The 19,527-nt window shown below is 45.3% G+C and overlaps 1 protein-coding gene across 1 annotated transcript in view; it reads right to left on the bottom strand.

The window, feature by feature from the left end:
• Positions 1–19,527, bottom strand: part of LOC107119027 (serine/threonine-protein kinase TNNI3K) — a gene marked incomplete at its 5' end in the record, with an annotated part of 96,807 nt that overhangs the window by 17,088 nt on the left and 60,192 nt on the right. The gene's annotated exons all lie outside the window — the stretch shown is intronic.

Consider the following 19,527-nt stretch of genomic DNA (forward strand, 5'->3'; position numbering starts at 1 on the left):
AGCAGGAAATTGTTTAAATAAACAATCAGATCACTCAGAAATCCTATAAATCAGTCATCAATAAATGCTGTGTTTCAATAAAATCTTACTCTTTAGTGTTTGACCAAGTGGTCCTTAGTGATGCAAATGGCTGCTGATCAGTTTGAATCAGCAGCATCCTTGCACATCAATAGTTTTGGGAAACCTGATGCAAACTGGTTTGGCAGACATTTGCAACTGCTCAGCATGAACCAAGCAGACTGAGTGATTGGCTCACATCTAATCACCACCTTCGAACATGATAAATTCAACTACTGAATGTGTTCACAGCAAAATTTGCAGCATCCCTAATTTGAACTGTGTTTTCAGTAGCTCTTGAGAGAGATTGGCCCTAAAAAGAGGCTTATGCTTGAGCTGCTTAGCTACTCATGATATGATTTGGGTCTGTCTGGCCTTTTTTTAAAAGGAAGTATTCAGCCAACTCCATCGTTATATGGCTTTAGGTACTCTGTAAACATTATTTCCCCTTAGGTATTTGGGGTTAGTTTCGCTTCCTTGTTTAAAATGTGAAGTTTAATTGCTGCTAAATTAAAAGATTTGCTTTCTATCTTGTTATTTTATGTATGTTGTTAAACTGAACCATTCAGGATTTTGTCTGCTGAGAAGTGGAACCCAAATTTCGGCAAGCAGAGTGAAGTTCATAGAATGGAACTTTCCTCCCTCCTCTGGTGGCTGCCTACTGAGCTCCCTGGAATTCTGGTCTTTGTGGGAGGACTCTATGGATCTTCACCAGCAGTATGGGGCTGGTTTAAGGAGTCTACATTGGGAGGGCAGAATTAGTAAAAATTGCCCCCTTCCTTCACCAAAATGAACACTGTACTGCTAGCAGTTTCTGCTTACAGTTTCAATGTAGTTTTACAGCTGTTGATCTTATTGGCTTTTTTGGGTTTTGATATCTTTTATACCACCCCAGGAATCTTATGGCTATGAGACAGCACAGAAATGATTGAAGTCTGCCTCTGCACACTTACTAGAGTGAGCTCCATTGAACTCAATGGGGTTTACTCCTGAGTAGACATTCTTAGACTTGCACTCTAAATAAACTTCACAGTGGAGTATGAATTTTAGCCTGAAGTCTTCCTCTAAGTCCAGCACTCTGCTGCATATGCTGTCTCAAATAGCATAACCAACTAGTAAAGGGAATGTAATCCAGTTGTTCTTTAATGCTATTTTCTTGCAGTTATTTAGATTGTAATCAGTTAATGCTGCAGCAACATTTACTGAATATTATACTAAGGTTTTTAGTCAAGGAAATAAGCAAGCATTGTTGAATTAATGACCTTTTAAAAGAAAACTTGCTGACTGCATATTAACACTGTAGAGAGTGAAATTATGATTCAAAAGGCAGCATTGAAAAGGAAACAAGCACCTGTGTTTTTACAAATGAATGAGACAGCAGAGCTGTTCAATATCAAGAAGCAATCTTGTGTGTTATGGCAAATCCAGATTTATTTTAAACTGTATTAATTTTTTTATTAAATACTGAAAACAGATCAGGTTTCGAAGAACAATTTCAAATAAAAAAGACTCCATTGAATCACGGAAGCTCAAGGTGAACCATGAGCATCAGGATAAGTGGATGAAAGTTACAGATGAAAAATATTCCCTCTCCCCCTCAAAGTTCTTCTCTGCAAAACATTGATGATGAATATTCAATGGATAATACATGACTATTCAAATATTTTATATAGAACTTTATGCAACAGATAGCACATAATCATAATTTAACATATACCTAAACCTAAACCATCAAGAGATTTTGACAAATCTAAAGAACTCAGATTTCAAATTTGGAAATAAATTTTCAGAGACCATTCCCCCCCCCCCCCAAAAAAAATTTGTACTGTGAGCCTGAAATATTGGCATATTTCAAGGTTTTGAATATTTTTTTCAGATTTAAGGGAAATTCTCCATTAATGAATATAGATCTATAGATCTATTAATTAATATAGGTTTCTCAGCATTCTTGGAACAGAGTTCTTAAACTTTCCTCATAGAACAGTTGTTGGAAGAAACCTTGCTATTTATGGTAATGATCAACAGAACTGCTTGGATGGTTTGATGTTTTCAGTAGCAGCCTGAGGGCTGCTGGGGGCGGGGCTCATTACTTGTGGAGCTGAGGCTCACTGTCTCCAGCTGCTCCGCCACCTTCCCTTCCCTTGGTTTGCTCGGGGAGCCCGAGCAAGCCGGCTGCTGGAGGGAAGGAGAGGCGGTTTAAACCACCTTCCCTTCCCTTGGCTTGCTCAGGAGGCTGCAGAGAGCCCAAGCAAGCTGGCTGCTGGAGGGATATGCATTCGGTTAGTCTGAACTGAATGCACCCCCGGAAATGGCCCATTCAGGCTGCTGCGGGCCGATTCAGATTCTCTGATCTGAATTGGCTTCCCACAGTTCGGCCCCATTATATCCTATGGGCCATTGAAGTCAATGGCAAAAACATAGGGTATATTCTGGGGGCTGGAGGAGAGGGGGTTTGAGGGAGAGGCTCCAAACTCACAGGGTAGCTGCTGGACCCTCTCCCCAAGATACCCTCCATTGTTCTCTATGGTGGGAAACAAAGTTACTTTTTTCCCATTATAGAGAACAATGGAGGGGATAGGGGCAACCTGTTTGGGGGCCCGTAGAATTTGACCCCCTGGTCCAATGTTCTTCAATCTTGGTTGGTATCTTGGGGAGAGGCTCCAGCAGCTACCCTATGAGTTTGGAGCCTCTCCCTCAGAGTTCCTCCCCTCCAGCCCCCAGAATATACCCTATGTTTTTGCCATTCACTTCAATGGCCCATAGGATATAATAGGGCCAAAACTGACATTCGGCTGGTCCTTTTTCAGGCCTGGCATTCTAGCGCGGAGCTTGAAAAAGGAGGAAAGGGTGGGGCGTGGCTCTGCAGGCCGTTTTCCAGGCCCAGAGCCTGAAAAAGGCAGGGAGGGCAGCTCAGCAGTCCCCCCACCCCATGGTGGATGCAGCTGCCACCAAAGCGGCGGGGGTGGGGGCCATAACTTTTTAAAGATCCCCTAAGGACAGATGGGGGAGCCAGAATGACCTTTCGCAAGACATGGAATTTGCCCCTATGAGTCCAAGGCCACCACCCTGGGGTTCAAGGCGGCAAGGAAACGTTTTGCCCTGCCACTCCCCCCCGCGCAGGCGTTGCAGCTGCCGCCGAGAACAGCGACAGCAGCCATAACTTTTTAAAGAGCCCCTCCCGAGAGCTGGGGGAGCCAGAATGGCCTCTCGTGTGTGATGTCCAAGCGGCACCTCTTGCAGCTGCCACCAAGAACAGCAACGGCGTCCATAACTTTTTAAATAGCCCCTCCCAAGAGCTGGGAGAGCCAGAATGGACATCATACTCAAGAGGTGGAATTTGCCCCTACGAGTCCAAGGCCGTCACCCCGGGGCTCAGGGAGGCAAGGGAACGTTTCACCCTGCCCCTCCCTCTGAGGCGTCACAGCTGCCACCGAGAACAGCGACAGCAGCCATAACTTTTTAAAGAGCCCCTCCCGAGAGCTGGGGGAGCCAGAATGACCTCTCGCATGTGATGTCGGAGTGGCATCACACGCAAGAAGTAGAATTTGCCCCTACGAGTCCAAGGCCACCACCCAGGGGCTCAGGGAGGCGGGGAACGTTTCACCTCCCCCCATGGTTGCCCAACTGATGGCTGGTGGGAGCAGGGGGCGGGGCTTATGTGCCCGCCCCCTTGGCTCCTGACTGGCGGATCGGCGTTCTGGTGTGCTCCGGCAGGAACCGAGGCCTGATTCCGCCCCAGCATGGCCCTGTGGCGTAGTGTCGTGGTGGGGCGGCATGAGGGGCAGGGCGCTTTGGGTCGATGGGAGCACCAGTACTGGGGCAGATGCCTCTGCATGTCACAGCTAGGAGGTGGGGAAGGGCAGCTTGGGAGAGCCCCATTCTCCTCTCCTGCCGTGCCCCCCCCACATAGACCCACGCCAAAAACAGGCACACACTCATTGTCATTTGTTGTTCTTGCATGACAATCTACCCCATGACCAAGGCCTTTGCTGAATACTTTGAGACCACTCACTGCAGTGGCTCCCCACTGACATTGACTCAGGGAACCCCCATGATCCCCCGCCCCCTCAGTGCTACCAGCACAGATGCCTTCCTTCCAAGTGCCACAGGAGCCCCTGCCTGGAGCAGACACACAGTTAGGAGCCTCATCCATTCACTCATCTTATAAGCAAACCCCCTGGTGGCTTACAGCATTCCCCCTCCTCTGTTGCATGCTTACAACAACCCTGTGAGGTTAGTCAGGCTGAGGGTGTGCATCTGGCCCAAGGCCACCCACCTAGCTTCCATGTAACAAGTGGTGAACAAAACCTGGGTCTCCCAGGTTAACCTCACACCCTAACCCCATGAGAAGCTGGCTCATCCATCCAGAACATCTTCTGGCCCCTTCCTCTTCATACAGCAGCCTGCAGGTGAGCAAGGGCTGCAGGCCCGTAGCTAGGACCTTTTTAGTGGGGGGGGGCCCCACAAGCATCGTTCTTACCTTAAAGTGGGGGAGTCTAGCCCTGTCCTGGGACCTCCTGTGGAGTGCATGCTTTGCGCGCGTGCCGCCGGGATGACTCCACCCAGGGTGTGAAAAGAAGTTGCAAGCTTCTTTGGGAAAATCAGGAATTCTTTCTTTGGCAGTTCCTAAAGTTACACGCGTTTCCCTGGGCCCAATTTATAGCGCCCACAGGACAAAAATGGGCAAGTACCAAGTACTTCCTAGAAGGAATCAAAATCCTACCAAGAAACAAAGTCCCTAGAATAAGGAGGGAGAAGGAGGAAGGGATCCCAGGTGAGGGGCAACTTCTTCTCAAAGACGCTCAAATAAATGCTTGTTAATACTAGTTGTGTTTTTGTCACAGCTTTTCCCGTTCAGAAACCTTGATCTACAGAGCCACTGTTGTTAAAGCACTGTCCCACACCTACTTCAGCAAACAAGCCCTGTAAATATAGTAAAGGTAAAGGTTTCCCTTGCTCGAAAGCCAGTCGAATCCGACTCTAGGACATGGTGCTCATCCGTTTCCAAGCCGAAGAGCCTTCCGCAGTGAAGGGGAACGGCAGGGCGCGGGAAGAGCTGCTGCTGCTGCAGGAACACACAACCCCCTCGCGCTCGCCCATCCTTACATTGCAGCCCTTCTCCAGCAGCGCCTGGGCACACAGGGCCGGCCCCAGCTTATTTTGCACCCTAGGCGAGGATCCCTTCTGGCGCCCCCCCCCCCTGCGCCCACCAATTTTTAAAAAAATGCATATTAGGAAGAATGAAAAACACAATTTTTTATAAAAGAAAACCATCTGGAGCTCACTTCTGCAAACAAAAGGCAAAACCAGCCCTTTTCCTCCTCCAAACTTGCCTTTAGATGACACCGTGTGCGCCATAGCAGAAGAAGCCTTCCCTCTCGTGTTCTACTAAACACAATTAAACATTTTAAAACATTCTGGTGTAGTTTTTTGGGAATGACTTCTTAAATGACAGACAATTTTCAGTTAGCTAATTTCACTGACTAAATGACTAACCACTGCAGCCCTAATCTTTAACCAACCCTGTGGCAAGTGCACTTGGAATGAAGTAGAGTATGTAATCTACCTTAAAGGACCTTCAGCCTGTATCCTCAGCCTTCCATAAGCCCTCAGCCTATATATCTCAACAATCATGCAGCTGTATAGTTAATAAGATGAGCCATATTCATAGTCCATTTTGAGTTTGCAGAGATAAGGTGGGGTGTTAATATTTTAAAGAAATAAATAAAATAGGCAGTGCATGTATACCCCACTGCAGTAATCGAATCTGGATTTTGCTAGAGCATGGATAATCTCTGCCAAGTCCCACTTTTCCAGAAAGGGCCACACATGGTTGCCAACCATTAGGTAGGTCCTGGAGATCTTCTGGAATTACAACTGATCTCCAAACTGCAGAGATCAGTTGCCCTGGAGAAAACGTCTGCTTTGGAGGGTGGATTCTATGGCATCATACCCTGCTGACTGTCCTCCCCCCTAACCCCTCCCTCCCCAGGCTCTACCCCCACCATCTCCAGGAACTGCCCACCACAGAGCTGGCAACCTTGGAACAATCATTGGCAAACTAAGTGAAGATGTTTGCAGATACCTTGAACACATGAACACATGAACACATGGAGCTGCTTTATACTGAATCAGACCACTGGATCATCAAAGTCAGTACTGTATACTCTAAATAGTAGTAGTCTCCAGTGTTTCATGTAGAAGTCTTTCATAACACTTGTTATATGATCCTTTTAGCTGGAGACACCAGGGACTGAACTTGGGACCTTTTGCCTGCCAAGCAGATGCTCTGTTACTGAGCCACAGCTAGGGTTGCCAAGTCTATTTACCTTGGTGGCGGAGGAGCCTCGCTGAACTCTGGGAGCTGTAGGTGGACGTGCGTGTGCGAAATGCGCGCGCGCCGCCAGCACATCACCAGAAGTGACGTGCGACGTCGATCACGTTGAGGGCATGGCCCCGATCGTCGGAGGGAAAACTATAGAGTTTTCCCTCCGACGATCGGGGCCATGCCCCCAACGTGATCAACGTGGTTGCGTCACCTCTGGTGACGCAGCCATGCTGTGCTTCAGGGGGCGGAGTTCCCCCCAGGGCCCGATTCCGCGGCGGCAGAAATCGGGCCTCCAAAGTGGGGGTTTACCCGCCCCCACTTCGCAGCCCTAGCCACAGCCCTGCCTTGTTGTGTCCACCTTCATAGCTATAGCTTAATCTAACATATCAGAAACCACTAAGGTCTAAGAGCACAATTTTCTTAACATTTTACCTATGGTTTGGAAACCGGGGGCCACAAATATGACCCTTTGCAGAAAACAATTGCCTAGTTTTCTTTCAAAAGAAGGAATAACAATCCTTCCAAATTCAAAGCATACATTACTTACTAGTGGTAGTATGAGTTCATGCCAACACATCATGCATTCTCTATGTGTTCCGTCATTATAAAATAATATTTTTCAGAAGTGCTTTAGAGAGAATTTTTTAGAAGTATACTAGGATTGTTTCTTGTATCATGATACCTGTAAAACTAGTTGCCTTAGTTACCAAGAAGTAAAAAGTGTACAAAGTGAAAGGAAGAAAAGTAAGTAATATGAATATAATCAAACTACTTCTTTATAAAAATCAACTAATTCTTCTAAATGTTCTGGTTCATATAACAGGGCCTCAGAAGAAGTGTTACTTCTTCGTTAATGGGGGGGGGACTCTAGGTCCATAATCTGGCAATGAGTGTGCATCAAAGGATTTGGTATTTTGCTTGCAGATCTTAGCTACAGCCATGCCTTATTGCAGTTGGCAGTCAAAATCTTAGGCACACTTTTGAAAATCTCCAGTCTTTTACATATTTCTTTACTAGGAAAAAGGCCCGTGTGGAAATAAATACAACAGCCTTTAAAAAGAGGCTCTGGGCGGGTGCCCCGGCCTTGGGCACTCAGTGTCAATTTGCTGTGGCGACCTCAGCAGGGTATAATGATACTGAGTCCACCGCTTTCTCCAGAGGAACTGATCTCTGCTACCTAAAGAACAGTTGTAATTTTGAGTGATCTCCAGCCCTCACCTGGAGATTAGCAATGATGGTTCCCCAGAAGGGAATAGTTGGTTTGGAGGGTGGAGTCTATGGCTTTGTACCTGTCCGAGGTCCCACGCCTCCTGAAACCTCACCCTCTCCAGGCTCCATCCCTCACCTCTCCAGGAATTTCCCACCTGGAGCTGGCAACCCTATCTCCTTCCCAGCCAATCATCAACCTACCTTTATTTCACCCTCACTCTTCAGCTTTCCACCCCCCACACACCTGCAGCCTCTCCCGTGCTCTGAAGCCCTGACTGCTACGTCACATTGGCTGTCATATGGGGGCCACCTCAGCAGCATATAAGGATACAGAGCCCACCATTTTCTCCAGGGGAACTGATCTCTGCCATCTGGAAAGCAGTTGTAATTCTGAGTGATCTCCAGCCCTCACCTGGAGATTGGACACATTTTACCTCAGAACAGCAAAACTGTTTAGAATGTTAGAGGCAAAAGCCAATCAAGTTGCATATGCAAATGACCTCTGTGTTCCGAGGCAAAGGCCAATGAGGCTGCATATGCAAATAGCCTCTGTGTTCTGACTGGCTATGGGGGGGGGGAGGTGATTAGCAAAATGTTTAGAATGTTGGAGGCAGGACTCAGGCAAAGCAGCCAGTGGATAGGGAGACCCTCTGAATGACAGATCAGAGAGCGAACTGATTTTGGAGCGTGTGGAATGTTCTAGAGAAGTGCCACCACCATTCGGCTTTTATTTATATGGGAAAATGAATATGATGAACAAAATCTACAATGTATAATGGAGTTCCATTTTAGCAGCCTATTCTTCATAATGTTCCTTATGCAAAAATCATCAGGAGGAAATCAAGCAAAGGATTCAGGACATGGCAAATAAAATTTCTTGCAGTTGCATCCACCAGGTGCATGAAGACAAACTTGGCTGGAATTGTAGTTTGGATGGGGCAAATAACCAGATGGGTCAAACTGTAAACATTCATGTGTGGTATCCCTGAACTTTGGCTTGGAGTGTGAGCTTCAACAGCTTTTAATGAGGTGAACATCACAGCTGCACCATTCTTCTCTGATTTGTATGGTAAATCTGAGACCAAAGTATTCCTCTTCCCTTGTCCTCCTTCATTCTAAACTCCCAATTTACCTTCATCTGTTACTAGGGAGTTATATGGTTAACAGTGGTGGATGGGAGTAGGCTGTCCAGAAAGATGGCCCACTAGCCCAAATCACAAGAAATTCTCCCAGCCTCTTTTCTTCATCCCACCTTCTTTTTTTCTCCCTCTGGGCATCATGTAGGCCTACTGCCTGGAGTACCTAGTGAATTCTGAGAATTATAGTACTTAGAGTAAGGGCTGCAATGGATACTCTGCATTCAAGGCATATGTGGGGGAAGAGGAGAAGAGGAAGAAACAAGAGGTTGGGAGGCAGATTTCTTCCTCACCTTCACAACCGTGGCAGGTAAGTGTGCTGTCACCTCCCCAGCTACAGGAGCAGATAAGTTGGGGAAACAGTGGGGAGGGGCTATTGTGTGTGTGGGGGTCACATAGAACTCCATAGTGACAGCATGTGTGGGGGTGGTAACCCCCCACAATATTCTGAGCACTTAGAATAAAGCTAGGAAATACCCACACTATTTTTTGATTTATCCACTAATAGCTCAATTTGTTGGAGCTTGGTTCTGAAGACAAATGAGGAGGACCTCTTCCACCTCTACAATATGCAAAAAGAGATACACAAAGTTCAAAGAAAGAGAGAGAAGACGAAGGAGGTGGTAGAGGAGGAGATTGGATTTATACCCTGCCCTTCATTCAGCATCTTAGAGCGACTTACAATCTCCTTTCCCTCCCCACAACAGACACCCTGTGAGGCAGGTGGAGCTGAAAGAGCTCTTTCTAGAACTGCTTTTGAGAACAGCTCTGAGAGAACTTTTGACTGACCCAAGGTCATGCCAGCAGCTGGATGTGGAGGGCGGGGAGAGAGAGAGAGAGAGAAGGGAGAGAGAGAGAGAGAGAGAGAGAGAGAGAGAGAGAGAGATAGATCTGAAAAGCAGGACCACAGGCCATTTTAAAAACTTGAATCAAATTATTTAATATCAGAAGAAAATTATTAGGAAATTCATCCAATAGTTGTTTCCATTGCTTTCAATGGGAAACACATTTCCAGATCCAGTTTCCTTCTCGTTCCCATTTAGGATGAGAGGTCCATAAACTGCACCATAATCCATGGGGTTTTCTTGTCCAAATTTTAGGCCGATAGTAGAATGGTCCCTCATTCTATCTATAGGTAATTACAATTTTCACATGGATAGCTGGAACACATGCAGGTGAGCTATTCCATCATTTCTTAGGGCACTCAAGCTACTGTAGCCTTTTTTTTCCTCTTCACAAAAATGAATCACTGTGCTCCATTTTTTCAGCATTTCCCTCAAAGTCTTGAGGAGTTTCTTGATAGAGCCTGGTCAGAAGACAATAACTCAAGTACCAGATTAAGACAAAAGATTCTATTTATTCATTCATTTTAAACATTGCTACACCACCTTTCCACCCAACTCAGGGTCCCCAACTTGGCGAACCTTAAAACAATCCAGACATTAAAAAGCATTTAACACACACACACACAATTACAAATTAAACATAGTATAAACCAGGGCTTTTTTTGTAGAAAAAGCCCAGCAGGAACTCAGCATAATTGGCCACACCCAACATCAGAAATGTATTAGCATATTAGGCCACACCCCTGACACCACAGCTTATTAGCATATGAGTCCACACCCCTGTATTACCAGAAGTGTGCTCATCCAGCCACACCCACCTTTTGCTTCTTATTCTGTTTACCTTGTTTGTTGTCAAAAAGGGGAACACCTTTGCATGTTAGGCCAATGTAGCCAATCCTAATGAGTTCCTGCTGCTGGGTGTGGCCTATTATGCTAATGAGTTCCTGCTGGGCATGGCCAACTCTGGAGCCAGCCGGAACTCCATTCCTGTGCGTTCCTGCCCAAAAATAGCCCTCGTATAAACACATAAACATGCAAACACACACAAACTGACAGGGATGAGAACTAGTAAGAGTGAGGGAATGCTAAAGAAGTCTTCATCCACTGACAGACTACAATGACAGAAGGAGATAGATGAATTGCCTTGGGAGTTGCAAAGGTTTGATGCTGTTATGTCCGCTGACCGCCACTAGGCGCCAGCAGTATGCAACCGGATCTTGGCTCCGAAGGACAATAGGGACTAGGATCCTGAGACTCCTAGTTAGCACCTATAGGAACTGTGGTGGGAAGTTTAAACCCTCCATTGGGACCTGTGGGTGTCGCACGGGGACTGTATATAGTTGGCCGTTTTGGCCGGTTGTTTGTTGTTGTGTTGTGTACTAGTAAACTATGAGCTGCTAATCACTCAGCATCTGTCTTTTCTACACATTGAACCCAGTATGCAACAGATGCCATGACCAAGAAGGCCCTTTCTAGGGTTGCCACCCTTCTCGCCTCAGAGAGAGGAAGCAGAGCTCAGATTCTGAAGATGACCACAGTGGAAGAAGAGTTTCATGTGGGAGTAGGCAGTTCATCAGGTATGCTGGCCTCAAGCCATTCAAAGCTTTAAAATTTAGCACAGTAGAGAGCTTTAAATACCAGCACTTTAAATTGGGACTAGAATCAAATTGCAAGCCCAGTCTATATGGAACAAGACTGGGAATGATATAGTCCCTATGACCTGCTCCAGTCAGCAATCTGGCCACAGCATGGGGGGGGGGGGAGAGAGAGAAAGAGACAGAAGCTTCTGTGGATGCAAGCAAAATGTTTCACTTTGGTCCCCTGCTTATGGCAGGGCAAAAGGCATAGTTTTCTGGCACTGTTGTCCCTTATGCCCTGCCATACAGTGAATACATGTGGTGTCTTTCCCTATTTTCTGATTTATAATAGCTCCATTTGTTTGCACTTGATTCTGAAAAGAACCAGGGAGGAGCTTGCCCATCTCTACTATCTATTGGCATGCACATAACCCTGCATCTTTAACAATTCTCAATAGGGAATCGTGTGCAAACACAGCTTCTGCTGTTGTATAATCAACTTTCTTTAACAGTTCAGAATTAGAGTGACATTCATATCTTGCCCTATCATGTAAACAGTCACATGAACCTTGGGGGGGGGGGTGTCACATAATCCTTTGAATGTGAACAGTACACTGGGCGCTTATGAGCATACATGCAATATGTCTGTCATAAAAGAAATCAGAAAATTGCAGGAGTGGGACATGTACTCTGTGAGGCATGTGATATTTATACAGTCTCAAGGCTCATTCCTACTCACAACCCAAACAGTGAAATGGAATTCAATGCATAGAGCGCCTCAAATCCCTTTCAAATATTCACTCCCCCATCTTTCCTTCTATCTCACAGCCATCATTGTGGATCTATGCTGCCCCAGAGTAAGAGTGGAAAGTAGCAGGTGAAAACTGCTTGACACTTTTCCTTCCTTTCTGACACTTGTATGAGATTGAGCATGACCCAGAGCATGAAACGACTTTGGGTAGGTGGTGTCAGAACTGACGTCTCTGACGTGCCCAAAGATACATGCACAAAAAACTAGGCAAGAAGAACTGTCTCTTAAGAAGTATTCCAATTTACTAGGGGGCTCCCCCCATGGGTAAAGATTTTAAACATGAAGTAGCCCTGGCAGCATCTGACCTTAACTTGAGAGAGTTCCTATTGTGTATGAATAAGACAGCCTGCTGTTGTATAATAGATTTCACAAAATCCAGTATTGAACGAAACAGTGACATTATAGTGCACTTTACTGAGACCATATGGGGGTATGAGAGACAGCTGCCTGTAGCCAATATGAGCAGTCAAATGTGTCATAGATGGAAACGAATAAAGTCATTGACCCTTCTGATCACCACAGGAAAACAAAATTTGTTCCAGTGTGTTAAATAAAGGAGGGGCTCACTGTACATATTCGTAAAATAATTAGGAATATTTGTCTGTGAACATTTTTGGATTAAATCTATCGTTCTGAAGCTCCTCCAAATGTTGTACAAAAGTCCTCTCTTCCTTATCGGTTTTCCCCAATCAGTTCCTTGCTCTATGGCTGCTGCTTTGGTGTCATTTTTTAAAACTTTTTAAAAAAAGCTTCCTTTCTGGAAATATGTTGCAATGATCATATGTTGCTGCATGATGATGTCACTTGTTGGTTAATTAAGTCAATTCAAAATGAGAACTTTGACATTTTGCTGTGTCACTAAGGTTGGTATTGGCTGGTGCACCCTCCAAAGTCTTACTTTTTTAGGCCTTGACAGGCCTTCTTCCTCACTCCTCACTGCTTTCTCTTCCAGCCAATTAGACACACAGAGAGATTGGGTGGGTCCTCCTTGGCCTGAATCTCTGGCCTTTGTGAAGCAAGCCTTATTGGCTATGCCCATACCCTTATCTGTCTTTGCTTCCTGTGGGATCAGCCCTGTCCACAGGAAGTGAAGGGAGGGCATGGCTGCTGGTTGAGTGCAACCTTTATTTCAGTCAACCCTGTTAGCCTGTTTGGGTTCCTCCTACCCTGGGAAGTTCAGGGCTGCTGAGATTGGGGGACTGAGGGACAAAATCTGGGGGCCCAAGTCCTCTGGCGGACCCCTGAACCCAGCGTTGTGCTGCATTCATAGAATGCATTTAAAATTTTTCTAGTGCTGTTCTAACTGCAGCCACTAGGGGTTCAAGGCAGTCTGAGCATGGCAAAAGGCTCTCTAGGCTAGACTTTCCTGTCTCCAAGACTGAAGCAAACTTGTTTAATAGTTCGTACAACCAAGCCAGCATGCTGATAGTTGCTATAGTAATTTCCAGCCTGCAGGTCATTTTCTCCAATAGTCTAGCCTTTCTCTCCTTGCATCCAGTTCAGCCAGATCTTGCAAAGCAGTAGTTAGGGTGGTTGCAGCAAGGTAAAACAACCTTTTACTCTCTTAATTTCTCTCCCTCTTTTCCACACGTTTCTCATTCATTTCTGTCTCCCTTCATCTAATTTTACCATGCCCTCCCTTTATTTTCATTTCTCATCTCAAGATCATCTCATCCCATCCTGCTTGGTGACAGAATGCATTTAAGGCACTCGGTTTGCAGGGCACTGTACATTGCCCTGGTTCTGCTGGGTTTCCACACACACCCCTCGCTTGGACTGTAATTCTGTGCTTGATATCAGCTGGCATTGCCACAATGGCACTGGGTTTGCTGGGCATTCTGTGATTGCACTGGTACTGCTGGGCTTGTAAAAATGTCCCACACACCTTCAGTTTCCACTGCAGAGATTCTTTGGTTTGAGATCTTGTCAGATCTCAACAGCTAAACAGGGCCAACGGAGAAGCAGGCAATGGCAAACCACCTCCAAACATCTCTTGCCTTGAAAACCATATAGGGTCGCCATAAATCAGCTGTGACTTGACGGGGGAAAAATAGAGGAGGGTGTGTTAAAAATTATCCACCCTGTGCACCAAATAGGCTAGGTATACCACTGACTGAGGGAAACCATTTGCTGATCAGATCCTGCGAAACTCATCAGCCAAGCCAGCATTTGAGCAAGGCAAGACCAGCGAGTACAGTCAGCATCCTTAAAAGATCATTATATCCACCAGTACATGGTTTAGTTTTTCATTTAATTCTACCCAGCTCCTGCACAGCCAGATCTTGCAAAGGGGCAAGGAATTTTTGGCCCTGAGACTCCCATTACCATCCTGAAGCTGGTGGCCAATTTTGAGATTCCTAGTTTTATTTTCTGATGAGTTATGGTTACCACAAATAGACAGACAGATGGACATTTGGATTTTTGTATGTGTGGTAGCCAGCCAAGTGATTTGTTTTGTAATGATATTTGGTTTGGATCAGAGTGCTTGTCAACTACATTTCATAAGAGTCTGAAGTGGGTCCAGGTTCTAGCCACTACACTAAACACAAAAGTGATATTTTTCATGGCTTGTCTGGCTGTCTATAAAACACCAGCTAGAAGGATATGAATTCAGATTCTGGTTCACTAATCTCCCATTGCTTTTAAAAGAACATGTGTTTGTGTGTGTTTATATGTGCATGATAAAGCATACCTTAGGGAAGACAACACCAACTGTGATGAAGAGCACAGAAAAAGCCTGTCATGTGTATATGTGGCTGGGAGTGTGAATGGGCACTGACTCTGCCATGTGTACTTTGCAAAGTACTTCTTGGGAACTAAAGAAACCCAAGAAGAGGAGAAAGTGGATGCAGCAGCACAGGATCAGCAAGGAAATGTGAGATAGATTTTGGGAAGAAGGAAAGGTTGAAAAAGGAGGAAAACAATAGTGGCTGTTGGAAAGGTGTTGCAATAGCAGGGCTGCTTCAGAAATATGGAAAAGAAATGCAGATTCTGGTCAAATGACTGACTGATTTCATCTCTTTTCTCCCTCTTATAAACCAACATGTATGATCTCAAAAGATAACAAAAATAAGTTAAGTCTTCAAGTAATCAGAAGGCCTTTATGGAAGCTATTGATTTTGAAGAATTAACTCCAAAAATACCTCAGAAGGATCCTATAATCTCTAAATGTCCTGTGTTTATTGAGTTGTTATCTCTCCTGCAGTAGTAGCAATGACACTGAAAGCTAGCAAAGATATTGGACTGATATCTGATTGATTTCCTATAGATGGCAAGACAGCAGTCAACTTGTGAGACATCCTGTCTATCCTACCCTATGGATCCTGATCAGGTGGGAGGGCAGCATAAAAATACTTTAAATAAATAAAAATAAAATATCACACTTTTTTCTGGCCTTTCCTCCTAAGAATGGCATAGACTGAGGCCCAATCTGCATTTGCTAAGTAAAGCTGTTCCGTGCTGCTGTGGCGCCGGCTTCCCATTTGGCTCAGTGTAAAGCTCTCCTCTGTCTGCATCAGGATTCAAGTTGTTTAGGGAGAGCGCAAGAGGGGGGGAGTGGCCTCCCAGGGGTGCCGGCAGGGCACCGCGCTGTGCTGTGGGAATGAAATGGCACCTGCAACCCCCTCTGAAAGTAAAAGGGGGTGACCTGGCAGAGGGGGAGGCAGGGGGGCAGGAAAGATGGAACGAGCTGGGTAAAAAACACAAAACACCCAGTAGTTGCCAGGCAGGGTGTTCTGGAGACTGCCCCAGGAAATAAAAATTGGTTCAGGGTGGGCGTGCTTCCAACCCCCAACCCACCCAATATGATCACAGAAAAATGTTCCCTGGCTGCTTTTAAACACAGATGACTGGATTTTCAGCTAACTTGTTTCCTTTGTGACAATTTGCGTATCTCCTTAGAAAAGATGCGGGGGGGGGGAGAGAATTCAGCTCCAGTTGTCTGCTTTTTGCTCACAGTGGCTCGATGGTGGGGAGAAGCAGTTGTACCACCTTAAAACCACATTCAGATGAGGCAGTGAGACGCCATAGTGACCTCCGAGTCACCACTAAATGACAATAAAATGATGCAGCCAGCCGATGCTGAGATGAAACAATAGGAGAATGGATGTGGCATGAAATGCAGACAGAAATTTGTGAGATGATGTGAGATCATTTGCACAATGGTGGGAAATACCAATGCAGATTGGACCTGGGAGAGAGAGCCACTGTCCTGTTGAGAAAGAGACTGATATTTTCTGTTTATGGATTTATATCTGCTGACACACAAACACATGGACTGTGCACACACATGTATACCCATAGGCATAGAGAAAGCTGCTCGCATCACCTGTTGTGACAGATTTCACATAGGAAGGTACCTGCGTGCATTTCATGTTAATGAAGCTGGTAAACACATTCAGCTCAGAGCCTTATGGGAAAGAGAAGCACATTTTAGCCATTGTTAGCAGAAACAACAACTAAGGAGAAGAAATCCCCCATTGCTGGAGGACTCGATGTCACACAGTACTTGGATCTGATCTGCATTTGAATGGCCATTTCCTGGTGGAGGTGCCTGGAGTACTTGGGAAAGCTGGTATCAATCTGCATATCAAGGAAGGTCCAGGAAGCCTAGACTTAACACCTGACCAGATGGCTTTCCATGAGTTAGAAGTTAGAATTTCAAATATTGGCCCATCCCTTAAACGTGCTGCTCCTTACTACATGCATCAATGAGATATAGGGATAGGACGGACTACAGATAGGTGGGTCTCCAACTTGGCAAGGTTGCCACCCACCCGAAGTTTTGACTATAAAAAGTGAGAACCATGCGTTAGGTCTTTGCTAGCTGCTACCCCCCCTCCTGCTTTAAAACCCTTTGTCTTTACTTGATCCTTTGGTGTGCGCAGCCAAAGAGGTCCATGCCCTGCCAGCTGGTTCTGGCAGAGTGTGATTTAGAAGTACCCCTAGATTCTAGCATTCTTCCCTAATTGTTCATTGCAACAGACATGACTTCAGGAAAGATAAGTATTAAACCGATAACCTACCTACCTCTTAAGTAAAAAGGGACTATTTTATGTACCTCTGTAATTCTAAAGGAACTTGATTGCTTGTGAGTGTGATTCTGTTTTGTGTGTATGTGATTTTGATATTATTCAGTAAAAAGACAATTTGTCTTGGAATCAACCAGTCTTGTCTCCATCACTAAGAACTCTGGGGCTGACAGGACCTCCGTAAACTTTGGCAAGAACTCATGTTAAATTTAGTTGGCCATCTGCTGTAATTAAGGAAGTTTGGCTAACAGCCCCAAAGTCACCCCATGGACTACATCACTGAGTGGGGATGTGGCCCGGTGGAGCTGCTTATAATCAGAACATACACATGTTAAAAAAAAAAAAATGGCCAAGCAACCTGTAATGGAACCTTTCATAATTCCACATGACACTGAAGAAAGTGAAGAAAGTTTTGGCACTACCTTTTATTGTGCAGTTGCTGGCAATGTCTGTCACAGCAGTTTCAGAGGGTTGCAGTAGAACAGTTAGATTTGAGACCAGTAGCAGCACCTCAGAGACTAACAATATTTTCAGGGTATGAGCTTTTGAGAGTCAAAGCTTCCTTTGTCAGATATTAATAGAAATGGAGATCTCTGAGTCTTTATATCCCAGTCAGAAGGTGGGAGGGGTGTTGAAAGAACTCAGGATGCCAATGTAGACTGCATATTGTAATCAGCTTGCTTAGAGCAGAGGGGAAATGCTTTGGGGGCCAAATACATTTCCCCTCTGCTCTGTGCATTGTACCTTTGCATCCTACCCTCGAAAGCTTATACCCTGAAAATACTGTTGGTCTCTAAGGTGGTACTGGACTCAAATCTAACTATGAAAGCAGGGTGACCTTTCTGTTCTGCCTGCACAGTCACTGCTCTTCTCCTTTTGCTTCTGTGACCTCGAAGTCTGACTCTAAATGGCTGACCAGTCAAAATTTGTTACATCAAATGGGTCAAACTACAGAGACTGAATTTTAGAAGCTGCTTTCAACTTATCTTTGGCTAATTGTAAATAATGAATTATTTTCCTTCTTTAATGCCTGCAACTCTGTCCTCAGTTGCCATGGATATTTCAAGTCTCCAAATGTGCTATGTTGAGGGTAAGGCTTTTTCAGCTTCCAGGTTCTCTCTCTCTTTCTTTTCTCAAGGAAGATGATGCAGGTTTTAAAATAAATATATGCACCAGTGTCCTAATTTTCTCCTCTTTAGTAATAAGTTAACTAACCAATAATATACCCTTTTATGCTTTGTGTAGTGAGTGAATATACAGTCGCATTATAATTATAATGGTTCAATGAACACACACCAAGCCTTAAATATCAAGGGCTCTTGGTAGAAAGAAGAATTGCTTACAAATCTGAGTCATGCTGCTTCTACAGTTTTTTAATGATGGAGTAGGAGGTATGTAATACTTTCATGACTCACAGAGAATATGTTAAATTTATAGTGGCAGGTACCCATCAGTAGGACGGGGGTGTAGCAGCTTACAGTCACAAGGACACTATCAGAATGATACTGCAGAAACAAGATGCGTGAAGAACAAGAGTTAGGAAGGCCAGTGTTACTGGGCTGCATGAGAAAGCCTAAAAATGAATGCCATATGGTTTCATGCATTTTAGATGAAAAAGAAAGAGAAGAGAGAGATGGAGGAGCAGACTGGCCATCTCTGTGAATGGTGAAATGCACAGTAGACCAGAGAGATGAAAACAGAATTGCCTTTTTCTTTTCCTGGCATGGGTCCTGAAACTTTAACAGTTGCAATGACAGCCCAGGCTTACCAACCTCCAATTCCAAATGATCTCCAAATAGACTACTGATTTCCAAATACACCTCCAGGACAGACTACTGTAAATTGCTCTACACGGGCCTACCCTTGAGGATGACCTGGAAGTTCCAACTGATGTAGAATGTGGCTGCGCTGGTCCTTACAGGGACCCCTCGGATGGCACATATTCAACCTGTGTTGTGCGAGTTGCACTGGCTTCCAGTGGAGTACTGGATCAGGTTCCACTGTGCTGGTTTTGCCCTTCAAGGTCCTTAGCAGTCAGGGACCCACACACCTTCAGGACCGCCTCTCTCAGTATGGCCCTAGAAGAGTGCTATGCTTGGGAAGTAAGAACCTCCTGGTGCCCCCCAGCCCGAGAGAGATCCAGCTGGCCTCAACCAGAGCCAGGGTTTTTTCAGCCCTGGCCCCTGGCTGGTATAACTCTCTGTCAGAGCACATTCGTGCCCTGTAGGATTTGTTATCTTTCTGCAGCATATGTAAGGGAGAAGTGTTCTATCAGGCATTTGGTTGAGGACAGTAGTGGGACAAGAAGAAGTCTGGTACTCTCACACCCTTGATTATTTGCAACCCCCTAGGACACTTTTTTCCACCATCTTGGAATTGTTTTATTTGTTGATACATGTGCCGTGGCGGCTAAGAGGTTATGACACTGAAGCTGCAGACTGGAAGGTCTGTAGCTCGGTAGTTTGAGACCCTAGTGCTGCGTGATGGAGTGAGCTCCCGTCTCTGGCCCCAGCTCCTGCCAACCTAGCTGTTCA

Source organism: Gekko japonicus, unplaced genomic scaffold, assembly GCF_001447785.1.
Source record: "Gekko japonicus isolate JY-2015 unplaced genomic scaffold, Gekko_japonicus_V1.1 scaffold895, whole genome shotgun sequence".
Classification (NCBI taxonomy): domain Eukaryota; kingdom Metazoa; phylum Chordata; class Lepidosauria; order Squamata; family Gekkonidae; genus Gekko; species Gekko japonicus.